We start from the raw sequence: 15,101 nt of genomic DNA, 5'->3' as shown, positions 1-15,101 counted from the left end.
ACACCAGCTTATGACTTGCAATACCAGGCTGAGCTGTGGCCACGTTATTCTACGTTAAGCCACAGGGACCTCCAGCTCCAGGCGTGACCAGTCTTGAGACAGTACCTTTCCAAGAAACCCTGTATAGAAGCATTCATTTTTCTCTGCACAGTCAAATGTAAAAATTGAGAAGATCTTGGTGCCTGCAAGTTGTGGTGCCTTGTATCAGACACAGCAGTTAAAGGCTGTTTATGATGGAGCTGTCTCACAGCTGGATTTGCTCAGCTCCATTACCTCCAGAGATGCCTGGGGCCGTGTACTGACTCTTGGTCAAGATAAGGATGAGTGGGCTAGCTAGTAATTTATAATGTGCTGGTGCTTGCTGGTTTGCATTGTCTACAGATGTGTAGATCGATGGCTTATATTTGGTTTCATGGGTTAAACAGCCTGGCTGGGCTCTGACTAGTGGGGCATGAAAGACCCACTTTACTGAGCTCTTTCAAAGCCAAGATTCCTCACGGATATTTTGATGGTTCATAATATGGAGATAAAAGTAGATCTTGTGTGACTAAGTAAGGATCCTGGGGCGGTGCATCTGGGAATTTCTCAGGCCCCCTAGTGCTTGCTTGTGCTGTTTTCCTCTATGTCCTTTGCTTCAATAAAACCTTTTGTGAGTCTGCTCTGTAGAATGTCATGAGTTCCTTCAGTTCTCTGACATGTGAAATCTTTGCAGCTGCCACCTGGGCACTCATATGGCCCGATGTAGATGTCCTCAAAATGTCAGGCAGAGGAGGGGTATATAGCTAAGTGGTAGTGCCTGTACCAAGGTCTTGAGGACCTCCATTAAAAAACAAAACAAAATACATCAGGGTGATGTCTCCCTGCCTCTCACTAAAGTATATGAGTCACCAGATGCTTCTCTAAGTTTTCATTTTTTCCCTCAAATTCTTCAAATGTGCATTATTTTTTAAATAAGAGCTTTATTGAGATACAATTTACATACCACAAAATTCAGAGTTTCTACAATTTAGTTGTTTTTAGTATACTCACAAGGTTGTGTAGTAGTTACCACTAATTCTATAACATTTTCATCACCCTCTCTCCAGAAGCCGTATCCATTAATAAGGAATGAGTCATCCCTCATTCTCACTTCTTTCCAGCCCCTGCAAGCCTTTGTCTGTATGGATATGTCTATTCTGAACATTGCATTTAAATCGAGTCATACAAATGGAGGCTTTTGTGACTGGCTTCTTTCACTTAATACGATGTTTTAAACGTTCATGTATTTGTGACATATTATCAGTACTCCATTGCTTTTTATGGCTGAATACTATTCCATTACATGGATATACCACATTTTATTTATCCATTCATCAGTTTATTGTCCTTTGGATTGTTTTTACTTTTTGTCTATTATGAATAATGCTGCTATGAATATTTAGAAACAAGTTTTTGTGTGACATATATTTTCACTTCTCTTGTATATATACCTCTGAATGGAATTAATAGTCAAATAGTAACTCTATGTTAAAACTTTTGAAGAAATGTTCAACTGTTTTCCCAAGTGACTGTTCCATTTAATATTCCCACCAGCAGTGTATGAGGCTTTTAATATTTTCACATCCTCACTGACATTTATTATTGTCTGTCTTTTTGATTATAGCCATTCTATTGGCTATGAAGTGGTGTCTCTTTCAGGTTTTGATTTCCCTAATGACTAATGATGTGGAGCATCTTTTCTTGTGTTTATTAGCCATTTATATAACTTCTTTGGGAAAATGCCTATTTATATCTTTGCTCATTACTAAATTGGGTTGTCTTTTTCCTGTTCAGTTGTAAGAGTTATTTATGTATTCTGGATATAAGTTCCTTACCAGATTTGTGATTTGCAAATATTTTCTTCCATTCTGTAATTTGACTTCTTACATTCTTGATGATATACTTTGAAGCACAAAAGTTTTAAATTTTGACATAGTCCACTTTTTGTCACTTGTGCTTTTGGTATCATGTCTAAAAAAATCATTGCCTAATCTAAGATCATGAAGATTTGTTCTATGTTTTATGCTAAGAATTTTATACTTTTAGCTCTTGCATTTATTTATCTTTATTTTTTAAAATAATCTTTAGTTCTTTATTTTATTATTATTATTCCTAATGAAGGTACAGGCGATTGAACCCAGGACCTCATGCATGCTGAGCACATGCTCTACCACTGAGCCATACCCTCCCCCCAGCTCTTGCATTTAGATCTATGATACATTTTGAGTTAATTTTTGTAGGCTGTATGAGGTAGTTGTCCAACTTCAGTGTTTTGCTTATGGCAGTCCAGTTGTCCCATCACCATTTGCTGAAAACATTCAAACACTCTCTTTAGTTCTACTTTGGTACATTCTTAGGCAATGTACGAGATGTTAGGGGCTTTACCCTCATACTTGCCTCTCCTACAGGGGACAGAGATTTCACCTGTAAAACTCACCCACCATGGCCTGGAATTGAGATCACATGTCTGCCATGCATAGCTTGGTCCCCAAGATGAGGGAGGGAAGGACTTGGATATGCATGCCCACTTTTTGGTGTCAAATTCACCCTTGGGGAGGAATGAGTGAAGGGCTAGAGAGGGCCCAGGGCTGGTTTTAGCTATTGGCACTGACTTCACTTGGAGAAAAATAATTGGGAGTAGGAAATAGATTATCCTGTTTTTATAAAAGCCAAATTTAATCTTTCTTTGAGTTGCTAAAAAAAGAATAAGCTTTCTAGTTGAGTAACTTTGAGTATGTAGTGAATGTTGGATGATATGGTATTATATTGTTTATTTTGTTGTGGTAAAGGCATGCTGGTTATGTAAAGGAAATACCCTCATCAATTTGAGATGCTCCAGAAGTGTGGGTAGCAAAGCAAATGACTGGGATTGCTGTAAAATATTTCAGAAAAAGTGTATATCAATATTGGCCAGATATTGATAATTATTGAGCCAAGTAATGGGTACATGAACATTTATTATAACATTTTCTCTGTTTTTGTGTATGCTTACAAATTTTAATGAATTTTGAAATATAAACATTTAATATAACATGTTATCTCTAAATGATTAGGAAAATGTTATAGAAGAACGTTGTCATCAGAATGCTTTCTGATTCCTTTAAATTATCACTTTTTTAAAAGAAACAAATCAAAAATTAGATGACTAATTATCATCTGAGTTTAGTGTTTATAAGAAAACTGAAGTGCAGTTCAGTCAAAAGATCCATATTTGCCGAAATCATCTTAGTTTTATTTCTAAAAATAGGGGATGAATGCACATTTATATATTTAAGAGGAAGTAACAGATTTGAGAATTATGCATTATTTTTGAAACTTTTCTCATTAATTAGAGTTTAAAAAATAGCACTTTAAAATTTTAGAATAATTTTAGTTATACAGAAAAGTTGTAAAGATAATAAAACAATGTTCATTTGGTACATGTGCCAAAGCTTAGAAACCAACATTAGTATATTACTATTAACTGCTTCACCAGTTTTTGAGCGATCTGGCATTGAACACCTGCCCCAGAGAAGCAGAGGCAGTACAGAGGGGACACCACCACACCGTGGGGTCATCATGGAGGAAACTTGCCTCCTCTCTACCTCCCTCTATACCCCAACCCACAGGACAAAGCAGAAAAAGAGTGAGGAGGAAGTGGTGAGCACAGACCAGGTCCTTTGGTGGTGGATCCTCAAATCCAGCCTGCAGAACAGAGAGCTTTGGTTTTAACATGAGTCTACAATTTAAAAATGAAAAGGGTGAGGTCTTTGAGATTTGGCATAAGACTGATGTCTGTTAAAAAAAAGTTAAGGGGTAAGACTGAGATCTTAGTAAGGTTCTCTACCACCCCATGGGGCCGGGAGTCCAGCAGAGCATAATGGAAGCAGTTATAACAGAAAAATCAAATAAGTACCCCACCCCAACCTCCAACAAAACAACAAAACAAAACAAAACAAAACAAAAGAAAAAAGCAACAAGCAGAGACTCTTCAAAGTCTCATTATTTACGTAGAGCTTCTAGCATAGAGCCTGGTGCACGTGGCGTGTACAGCAGGTGTTATCTTTCATTACTATTAATATCATTAATTTGCTGAGTTTGGGTCTGTTAATGTTTTGTACATGATTAGCAAATCCAGAATTCTTCCTTCCAGCCTGCCTTCTAGGCACGTATTCTATGTGAAGGAAGACAATGTTAGCAGGCTTTTTATTTCCTTAATGCAGGGACATTCCTGGGATGGTATGTTTGAGGGGAGGGGCTGAAGGCAACCCCAGACAGTGTGCGTTCTCGGAGACCTCACTGAGCGGTTTCTCCCTACAGTGTAGGGTTCTGGGAACCTTCGCTGGGGACAAATTCACAGCCTCTATTACACCAAATCTGGAAGGTGGTGAAGCTTGAAGCCTGCCTCCCATTTTAAGCAGGATGCTCTAATGTAAGCCTAATGGAATAAAATACAACGGAAAGTAAATCTGAAAGGTCAATACATACATTGGGTTAATGCGTTGTAAGAAGCTAGTGTTCAGTTGAACGGGTTGTTAGTCCTCTGTAATCCAGGGAATGAATACCTGCGGCTAAACAGGATAGAAACAAAGAAAATGTTGGATTCTGTTTATCCTTGTCCAAGAGGAGACCATGATACGGCTGTATCCTCCCAGGATGGTTTTTCTCTCTTTGCATTTTCCAACCTCCTTAAAATGTTAATAGTTTCTGGGAAGACTGACAAGAAACAAAACACAAAGCAAAACAAAGATAATTGAGACAAAACGATTCTCAGAAAGAGTAAGCGAGAATGTAAATCTAAATGGCCTACGACAATGCCGAATTAAATTCCAGGGATTAAGAACATGGGAATTGATGTTGCATCCGATGTTGTGAGTCTAAATTCTGGACCCCTCAGTAAAACGTTTCAGATCGTCCCTTCTCTCGCTCCTTATCTGTCTAGGTCTATCAGCACGTGCGGATGAGTATCAGTGGACTACGGGTCCTGCACTGTGCTGGCTGTTGTGGGAAATACCTAAGAAAAGCGCAGCATTGTAACTGACTGTACTATTAGAAAAAAAAAAAAATAGCACAGCATATGGTCCCTACCCTCAAAAGCCTTCTTGGAGGGGAAAGAAGCCAAAGGACAAGTCAGAGCTGAATTTTTGCACATTAGCTGTAAGAACCTAAAGTGATTCAGAGCTGGAGAGAATCAGCAGAGCAGGCGAATCAGAGCAAGGTGGATGTAAACGTACATCCTCAGTGGCAGCTGATGAGCAGAGGTGTCTGGGTGGATGCGAGAGAAGAAGGTACATCACTTAACTGGATGCATTCAGACAATGGAAGTCGCAGAAAAACTGGGGCTTGTAATGATAAGAAGAGGCACCAGAGAAGACTGGAGAAGTTGGTAGAGCTCCCAGGAATGGAGAGGAATGGACTCAACCCCCCAAAATGTGTCTCTCTCTTCTGGGGCTTCCCCTCAAATTGCACATTCCCTCTTGCCATTTCCAGCCATTAACATGAGCTGAAATCACTCTCAGCCGTTTAATGAGTTCCTCTGGGGCTCACGTACAGCCCTCCTCTAGCTCTGAGTCAGGAGGACCTGCTGTCACGTCTGAGTTTCAGGCTGTGCTTTTGCCGTATTTCTTACAAGAGTGGTCTCCTCCGATCTGCAGCCATCGCTTCTTCATAGATCCTCAACCCCCTGGGTCCCTGTTGGATCCAACAAAGCTTTGAGAACTTCACCCCAAACCACCCAAGTGAGAGACAGCATCGATGCAGGCCTGCCGGAGAGTAGGCTTTACAAGTCTTAGTTTCATCGCTTTCTTTTGTTTCCTGGAACATTTGCTGTTTTTCTCCTTTCCTTAGGTGGCTATGACAGGTAGGTTACGAGTTGTGGGCTTACTTAGTGGCCACTGGTCACACGTCATGAAGAGGCTGCACTCTTCCCAGGGGAGCCAGCCCTGACTTTGACAGGAGAGAGCCCAGGGAGGTGGAGTACGCCAGAACTGTAAGGAGCTACGAGGTCTGATAAACAGGCTGAGAGGAGGCACTGATGTGTCTGACTAGACCTAGTAGGTTGCTTCTAGCCTCCATTTATTGATAGTTTAATTTTTCCCTTGGGAACAACTTTTTTTTAAAGCAAGTGAAATGACCACATTTCTGAGAGTGTCTTCTTAGATCGTTAATGCTCTAGACACAAAAGGGTGGTAAAAGGAAAGTCACATGAACGTCAGGGTGGAAGAGATTTGGGGTTGAATCCATTCTCACCATTTGTTAGCTGCTAGAATTCGGTCAGTTACTCAGGTTCCCTTGTGCCCCAGTGTCCCTATCCACGGGATGGGGGCTACTAATACCTACCTCGGAGGGTTAGTATAAGAGTTAACCAGGTAATGATTAAAAATGACAAGTTGACGTTTGGTGTTAGAAATCATACAGTGGGGTTTTAACGGTTTTATTTTGGGACCGTGGCTAGGAATCTAGGAGTATCCTGGTCCTGCCCAGAGTATAATTCTTCCTTTCAGTGAATCCCTAAGGGACATAGTTTCATAAAGACCAGCAAAGTTCCATGGGGGCAAAGACTATCAATTCTTATTTAGATATTTGCTACCTACCAGGGAGTGGATGAGTCATTCTGTCACAAAAGGATTCCCAAATCTCCAACAGGAGGGTTCTCTTCAAGCTGGGTTACAATTGTGACTTGGATTCAAGGCCTAAGATGGCTTCTCCTCCACTGTCATCGCTTCCCCAGTAATTCCCAATCTCACCAGTGTATCTCACCAACCTAAAAGTGAGAAGAAGATAGAGGGCCCAAGAGGGCTGACCTTCAAGGAGGTCCTGGTTCCATGTAACAGACCCCAAAACATGGAGGGAAGCTGAAACAGGAGAGTGGCATACATGGGCATGGCCTTTCCCACACAGGGTCCCCCCCCATCCTTAAATATGCATCACTGGCTCTTGTGAGGAGCCATGTGATAAGGAAGGAGAAGGAAACAAAGACCTTCAACCACGTTGCCCACCACCAAATACAGTACGCACCTAATAAATGGAATACCCTCGACCTCTTTAACAGTGTTTTAAATGAAGCCTCTCACATGAGTGGACACCGATAGGTTCTTTTCACTCTGTTCTACCCCCTCCATTTCTTCCCTCCGTCTGAGAGAATGTCTCACCATTCGTGCTCTTCCCTTTGAAATTGATGGTGGAGCTGGTTCCCACAGGGCAGGTGAGGCACAGTCTCTTTGTTACCTGCCTCATCCTGGTGGGCTCCGACTCCCTTCCCAGACTGGAGAAACATGGGGCCGAGAGCCAGGAGGTCTGCAGTTTCAAGGCAAATCACTTCAGCTGTCGAATTCTCAGCTCCCTCATGTGGAATGAATGTTGGGTGAATTTCAGACTGTTTCAGAGATGTTTCATGACACCTGTGGGAGACAGGAAGTATGGGAAGGGCACGGGGGCCCCCTGGGGTAGGCTCCTGGCCTCCCATGCCAACTAATGTCACCTCGATTTTACCTTTAATGGGTTGGGTTCCCCATAAAACTTTGTAGGCTCCTGTTCTTTAAGAGTCTGAAAACCTCTGACTTGGGTGAATTCCAAAGCCGTGCTGTCCAACGCTGTGACCGCAAATGGCTGCTAAGTACTTGCAAGGTGGCTGAGAGGCAGGAACTGCTTGTTTTCTTCAGGACCCTGTGAGGTCAGACTGTCTTTGAAGGCTGCCTTTAGGTGACCTGGTGGGCTCTGAGTGTGATTGAGGTCTCAATCTTATTTGTTATTTAATCAGACTTCCTTGCATGACAAATTGCTGCTTTTGACATGTTTAGTGATACAGGGTTTTTACGACGAGAGTGTGTGAGCAAATCAAGGCTCAAAAGCCTTCTCCTCCTCCTCTTGCTTATGAACTATAAAGGATGCTTCCTTTTCTAATTCCCAACACCTGTGTGGAAAGCGCTCCAAGGTCCATTTAAAAATTTTTTTTTAAGGAAAGGATAAAGTTAGACAAGTAGGATAATATTCTGTTTTTAAGGACATTAATTTTATGCTGTAGTAGTTTAACAAGCTTCAGCCAAAGGTGAGCTGACCTGGATGAGAGTGAGGTCTTCTGATTAATAGCACATGGCTTTCATAATGGCCATCATTAATAAGTCTACAAACAATAAATGCTGGAGAGAGTGTGGAGCAAAGGGAACCCTCCTAAACTGTTAGTGGGAATATAGTTTGGTGCAGCCACTTTGGAAGACAGGATGGCGATTCCTTAAAAAACTAAAAATAGACTTACTGTATGATCCAGCAATCCCACTCCTGGGCATATACCCAAAGGAAACTAATTCAAAAAGATACATGCACCCCAGAGTTCACAGCAGCAGTATTTACTATAGCTAAGACATGGGAACAGCCTAAATGTTCATTCACAGATGATTGGATAAAGAAGATGTGAGTGTGTGTACATATACATATATACATACATATATGTGGATATATATAATGGAATACCACTCAGCCATAAAAAAGAATTAAATAATGCCATTTACAGTAGCAACATGGATGGACCTGGAGATTATCATATTAAGTGAAGTAAGTCAGATAGAGAAAGAAAAATACCATATGATATCACCTATGTGTGGAATCTGAAAAAAATGAGACAAATGAACTTATTTACAAAACAGAAACAGACTCACAGACACAGAAAACAAAATTGTTACCAGGGGAAAGGGAGGATGGTGGAGGGATAAATTAAGAATTTAGGATTAGCAGATATTAATTACTATATATAAAATAGATAAACAACAAGGTCCTACTGTATAGCACAGGGAACTATATTCAATACCTTGTAATAACCTAGAATGAAAAAATACGAAAAGGAATATATATATATTTATAACTGAATCACTATGCTATACACTAGGAATTAACACAACATTGTAAACCAACTGCCCTTCAATAAAAACATTTTAAAAATAGCATATGACTTGTGGGGAATGTCTGTTCTCTTTGGACATTGGTTTACTCAGCTGTAAAATAGATGATACCTTGTCCTGTCTTTTGTTTGTATTAAAACATGAGTGTGATGAACTGAATGTTTGCCTCTAGAACTATGAGAAACGCAGCTGACCCTTAAACAGCTCAGGAGTTGATGGCGCCCACCACCTTCATGGTGGAAAATCCATGTATAACTTTTGACTCCCCCCAAACTTAACTATTAATAGCCTACTATTGACCAGAAGCCTTACAGATAACATAAGCAGTCAATTAACACATATTCCATATGTTATTTTTATATCTACATATATTTTATGCATTCATAACACAGCTAAGTTTTTTATATTTCTGAGCAACATGGTTTGTCTACATGGTTTTGTTTACAAGTTTTTTCAAGTTGTCACAAATCTCTAAAAAATTTTGTAAGCTATTTATTGAAAAATATCCACATTTAAGTGGATCCATGCACTTTAAATCCATTTTGTTAAAGGGTTAACTGTAAATGTTGTTTGTTTAAGCTACGTAGTCTACAAACGGAATTTTGTTATAGCAGCTCGAACGAAGACAGTATTTGTTAAAGGAATCAGAGAAAGCACAATGTTTATGGGTTAATTTGTTAGAAGAACTTGGAAAGTTTAACGCACTGTCTTCCTCCTGTCCCGGGGTGCCTGTGGCCTAAACCTGACTCTGACAGTGTTCAGTCGTGTGATTCTGAACAAGGCACTAATTGTCTGTGGGTCTCTAAAGATTCTCAAGGTTCTGTGAATTTTCAAATGTAATTTGAACCCAGTGCTTTATATTTTCTAGGTCTCAAAAAGCACACATGTATGTGTGCATTTATTTTAAAGAATCTTATCTTTTAAGTTGCAAAGGTAATTTCGCTCACCATATAAAGTTCAAAAATTACAAAAGCATAGAAACTAAGAAAATGAAGGACTTTCTCCATTTTTTCTAAATCAAAGAGCTTGGTGTATTTCTCAGGTATCTCTATGCTTATACAGGTCTCTGTGTGTGTAAGTTTTAGTTCAGCTGAATCAGGCTACACTTGTTTGCCTGTTGTAACTGTTCTTTTAAAAAAATTAATAGCATGCCTAAGTTATCTTTTTATGTAACTATCCATCATGCTGTTTTTTTCCCTTTTTGTATCAGCTTGATGTTCTGTTGCATTGTTGGAGGAGGTCACTGAGAGGATGTAAAACACCTGGTGCCCCACGAGCTGGGCAGCAGGAGGCTCCTAGACCCGCCCCTGACCTTGGGATGTAGCCCCGCCCCCCGTCCGGGCGGTAGGAGCCATTTTCAAGGACGCAGTCTGCAGGGAGCGCAGTGCTGTTAGGTCCCTCTGGACTGAATTCCTGCCTGAACCCCGTTAGAACCTCTTTATAAGCTAAAGAATCTGGTGGGAGGGTATGAAGATCTACTTGTCTTGGACTGAGTTCATGACTGAACCCCATTAGAGCACTTTTATGACCTTAAGACTGGCGGGAGGGTATGAAGATGTACTGGTCTTGCGGACGCCTGGAACGAGCTTCGCAAGTAAATCCCCTTGTCTATCAAACCTGCCCCGGGCCAATTGCAGCGATCCCCGCCTGTTTGGTTTTTTCTTACCCTCCGTGTAGGAGGAACCAGTTTCTGATTTCACCCAGGAAGCTCCTGTGGTGGCAAACCAGCATGCATATACTTAATTCATTTAATCCTTTATAAATGAAGGTGTTATTTACTCTTTTTATATTTGTTTCTTACAATTATAGAAATATTACAAGAGAAGCATGAATGGCATAGAAAGGTGCAAAACTTTCTAGCCATTCCCATTTGTATTTCTCAAATCGAATTCCCTACAAGTGACCACTTTCAACAGGTTTTACTTTTGTTTTGCTGGTTATTATTATAACTGAATTGTATACTCTATTGATTTATCAGTTTTAGACAATATCTGTTGACTGGCTGCTATAAAAAAAAAACAGGAGGTCTGAAATTCAGTGGCACAGAGACAGTGACCGTCTCTTAGATCATGTATGTGAGTGTGTGTATCCTGGTTTAATATTTGCTTGTGTTAAAAATTGATACAATCCTTTAGAAATGATAATTTTCCTATATTTTGAGGACTTTTAATGCTGCTGGGGAGGGTGGGGATAATTCCAGTCTTCTGTTATTTTGAGACTGGTTACCTGAGGGGAATTTGTGGAGCATTAGTTTTATATGTATTTTTATAGTGACCCAGCCTTGTCTTGAATTGTTGATAGTGCTCATTGAAGAGGGTGGGGTCCACATGTTGGTCAGTGGGCTGCTGGGACAACTGTCAAGGAGCATTGGAGCACACACTAGACATGTAATCCAGTGGTGGGTGGCAGATTCAAGACAAATTCAGATGGATTTCAGTGTCAAACTCCTAAAGCTTCAATCTGAGCAAAAGAGGCACATTGTGGGCTCAGGTGTACCGGGATCAGTGTGCGATGGTTAACCAGATGGTCCTAGATCAGCTGCCAGAGAGACACCTGAAGCCAGTTTCGTTCTAGGGTGGGGGTGTCATCTGATGGTGGTGGTGGGAAGGGTTTCCAGTCGAGTTGGGAGTTTCCCATAGGATTTTCTACAGAGAAATGACTTGTGTTAAGCAACTACAATGTTTCCTGCATTTCAAAAAAATTACTGTGCTCCAAAGGTTGGAGTCACACAAGGTTAAAGTGGGCTGCTACTCTGATCTCACTATTATTAAGATATATATTTAAAGACAAGTCAAAGTATAAAGGCAGTGGTAGGTGGAAAAGCAATCAGATGGATAATACTGCTCTGCAGATTATGAGGGATGGCTGCCTTATTAGGGAGGTGGAATTAACATGCCCTTAGGGTCATTCCTCCAACCACACATCACTGGTGTTATTTGTTACATCTGTGTGCACGCAGGGACTATGCCGTTGTGACCTTATAAGTGAAAACACCTAGGAGCAGCTTAATAGGAAACTAGAAAATCAGCTCTTGTTAATCATTCAGGACAGGTGCCGAGATGCTGCAGACGCTGGAGGTGGAGTAAGGTACCGAGGCCCGGATGGAAGGAAGTTACATAAGGGTTCCGCCCCCTTGGTCCCAGCCGCGTGAGGGCTCACTTCAGCTCTGAGGGAAACTTGCGTAGGATTTAGTGGGACCATTCCTAATGGCCCATGGGGTCTGGCTCCCCTGGACTCAGGAAGGACCCAGATATGGGGAAGTCTTGAAGTATGTTTTTGGAGTAGTTCTGTTTGGATGACGTGTTATCAATCAGCCAAAGAACAGAGTGACAGCTTGTCTTTAGAATGAGGCACTCAGGTTAGTCCTTGAGGTCAGTTGGAGTCTTGGGAGTAAAGCTCTGAAAAGGGAGATGGTGGGAGTCATGGGGGTAGGATGGTGCAGACCAGTGATTCTCCAAGGGCGGCTCCTGGATCAGCCTCATCAGGATCACCTGGGAACTTGTTGGAAACACAAATCCTCAGGCATCCACCACACCAACTAAATCAAACTCTGGGAGTGGGCTCAGTGACCTGTGTTTTAACACATTTTCTGGGTAATTCTGATCACTCAAGCTTTCAAACCACTGCTGGAGGTTAACTAGCTACCTGTTTATTAATTTAATATCACCACGGTGACATTTACATAAGCAAGAACAAGTCTGAGCCAAAAATCCTAGGTAAATCAGTTCGAAATGTCTTCCAAACTTCTGCTATTGAAGAAACGTTTATATTTTTCTCTGTTACCTAAAAAATATTAGTTGAGAAGTTTCTATATGCTTGGTAATATGCTTAGTATTTTAGCTATATTATTTCCTGGAATTTTCCCATCCTCAATTAAGTGCTGTTTATATTTCCATTTTACAGATGAAGAGACAGAAGGATTTAGAATCTCATTAAGGGTTTTGGAGCTAATAAGTGATAGAGCTGAAATCTGAATCCAGGGAATTTCACAGAATGAGCTTGGCGTTCTTAATTACTAAGCCGGACTGTATGGAGCCTTAAATTTCCCGATAAGTTCTCCCCGTGTGAAGGACTGCGGACCACGCGTGATTTGGTAATGTATATTGATTGGCGTTCTCCTGCTATGGGTATGATGGAAAATGTGTTTTGCTTGCCATTGCTAACTCATTGAATCTCTATCAAGTCAACAATTTCTACATACTTGTGTGCAGTTGAGCTCAGAGTTTAATGCTAAGTGGACTTCCTACATACTATGTTTTAATCTTGCACTTGCTAAATTTATGCTTTTCTATTACACCTGTAAATATTTCCTTGTCATGGTATGAATGATTCACCATTTTCCTCTCAAGGATTTCCTTGTGTTGTATTGGCGTCTCCCATTATATTTTAGGACAAGGGTAAAAATAATGAGACGAGGTGATTTTAAATCAGCCTCAGTGTTGTTTCAGAATGAGCATCTGATTATTCTTGTTTTTTTTTTTTCTTGGTGATAAGTTTTCTGTAATTGGAAATGTTGAGGTAATGCTATTTTTAAATTCCGAGTGTGGAAATATTTCTATAGTATAAAAGTCCTCTCTTGTGTGTGTGTATGAGTGATTGGGTGTGGGTCAAAGAGACTTGGAGCATTAATTTTAATTCAGAAGTGGTGCCAGAGAGACAAGTTAATTTGCTAAATCAGCCTGGTGAGAGTTGGAGCTTGGAAAGTGCATTCAAGGAAAAATGTCTTGTACTTTGCTGGAACAATTCTGAGGTAATAGGCTTGGGAGTAAACCAGCCGCCAAGGTTTAGTAACGTTTCTAGAGCTGTGGTTGATGTGCCCCCAAATCCCAGATACCAAGTCTTGCTGATTCTATGACAAATCACTTTTTCACATTTTAATATTTATGAAATCAGAATACACCTTGTGATCGGTGAATGTACAGTAAGATGTTAACATGGAGCTGAGGCTAGAATAGACATTGTATTGTCAAAGAAGGCCATAGCAGAAGGAATCATAACTTTTTATTCAAAAATTTTAAATTTTATTTTTAATTGTGGCAAGATATACACAACATGAAATTTATCATCTTAATCACTGTAAGTGAACAGTTTAACGGTGTTAGGTACATTCACATAGTTGTGTAGTCATCCCACCATCCATATCCAGAACTTTTTCACCTTCCCAAACTGAAGCTCTGTACCATTAAACAATAACTTCTCGTTCTGCCCTCCCTACAGCCCCTGGAAGCCACCTTTCTATTTCTGTCTCTATGAATTTGTCTATTCTAGGTAGCTCATATAAGTAGAATCATATGGTACTTGTCTTTTTGTGACTGGCTTATTTTATTTTGTATAATATCCTCAAGATTCATCTTATGTTGTAGCAGGTGTCAGAATATCCTTCCTTCTCCAGGTGAAATAATGTTTGGGTGTATATACCATTTTTTTTTTTAATCCATCCATCTGTTGATGGACACGGGTTGCTTCCACCTTTTGGCTATTGTGAATGCTACTATGAACATGGGTATATAAATATGTGTTTGGGAACTTGCTTTTGATTCTTTTGGGTGTAGTGGGAGTGGAATTGCTGGATCACACGGTAATTCTATTTTTAATATTTGAGGAAGCATCATATTGTTTTCCATAGTGACTTCACCGTTTTGCACTCCTGCTAACGGTGCACAAGGCTTCCTTCCAATTTCTCCACATCCTCGCTGACACTTGTTACTTCCTGGGTTTTTTTTTTTTTAATAGTAGCTTTCCTAATGGGTGTGAGGTGGAGGAATCATGTCCTTACTCATGTAAAGAGCATAATAAAGGGGTAAGGATTGAATACTGGGGTGACTTTGGGGGAGGATGTCGTAGGGAGAGCTGCTGATTTGACCCCATGAGGAGAACGAGTCAGTGTAAAACCAATGGGAAGGTACAGGTTGTGCTTCCTCTGTTTTCTGAAGTCTAAGGGGGCCCTTTGGAGCTCCAAGGAGACCACCTGGAGATCTAGTACCAGTATCTGGCAGCTGGCCCTCAGTAGCGTTCAGACCTACTCGTGATGGTGTTTCAGGCTGGAACTTTGCTGGGCCCTTTCCCCCTCTCCTCACTGTCACTCTGGAGGAGTTGAAAACTGCCGTTAGCAGGTTGTAGGGGGAAGTGGAAGATTAGGCTGGAAAAGAAAGACAAGAAGCCACCGACCACACCCCATTGCCTGCCTGCTTCTCATCAGCGACAGATGCA

General features: G+C 40.7%; 1 long non-coding RNA gene across 2 annotated transcripts in view; it reads left to right on the top strand.

Annotated features, from left to right (window-relative positions):
- The window catches only part of LOC105073941 (uncharacterized), a 310,618-nt gene that overhangs the window by 24,931 nt on the left and 270,586 nt on the right, over positions 1 to 15,101 (top strand). For both annotated transcript variants that reach the window (XR_835743.3, XR_012503281.1), the window contains exon 2: positions 12,795 to 12,984. This is a non-coding gene — a long non-coding RNA (uncharacterized LOC105073941). The remainder of the gene's footprint in view (positions 1 to 12,794; positions 12,985 to 15,101) is intronic.

The sequence above is a fragment of the Camelus bactrianus genome, chromosome 30, assembly GCF_048773025.1.
Source record: "Camelus bactrianus isolate YW-2024 breed Bactrian camel chromosome 30, ASM4877302v1, whole genome shotgun sequence".
NCBI classification, from domain to species: Eukaryota; Metazoa; Chordata; class Mammalia; order Artiodactyla; family Camelidae; genus Camelus; species Camelus bactrianus.
This window is presented reverse-complemented; position numbering and strand designations above follow the sequence as displayed.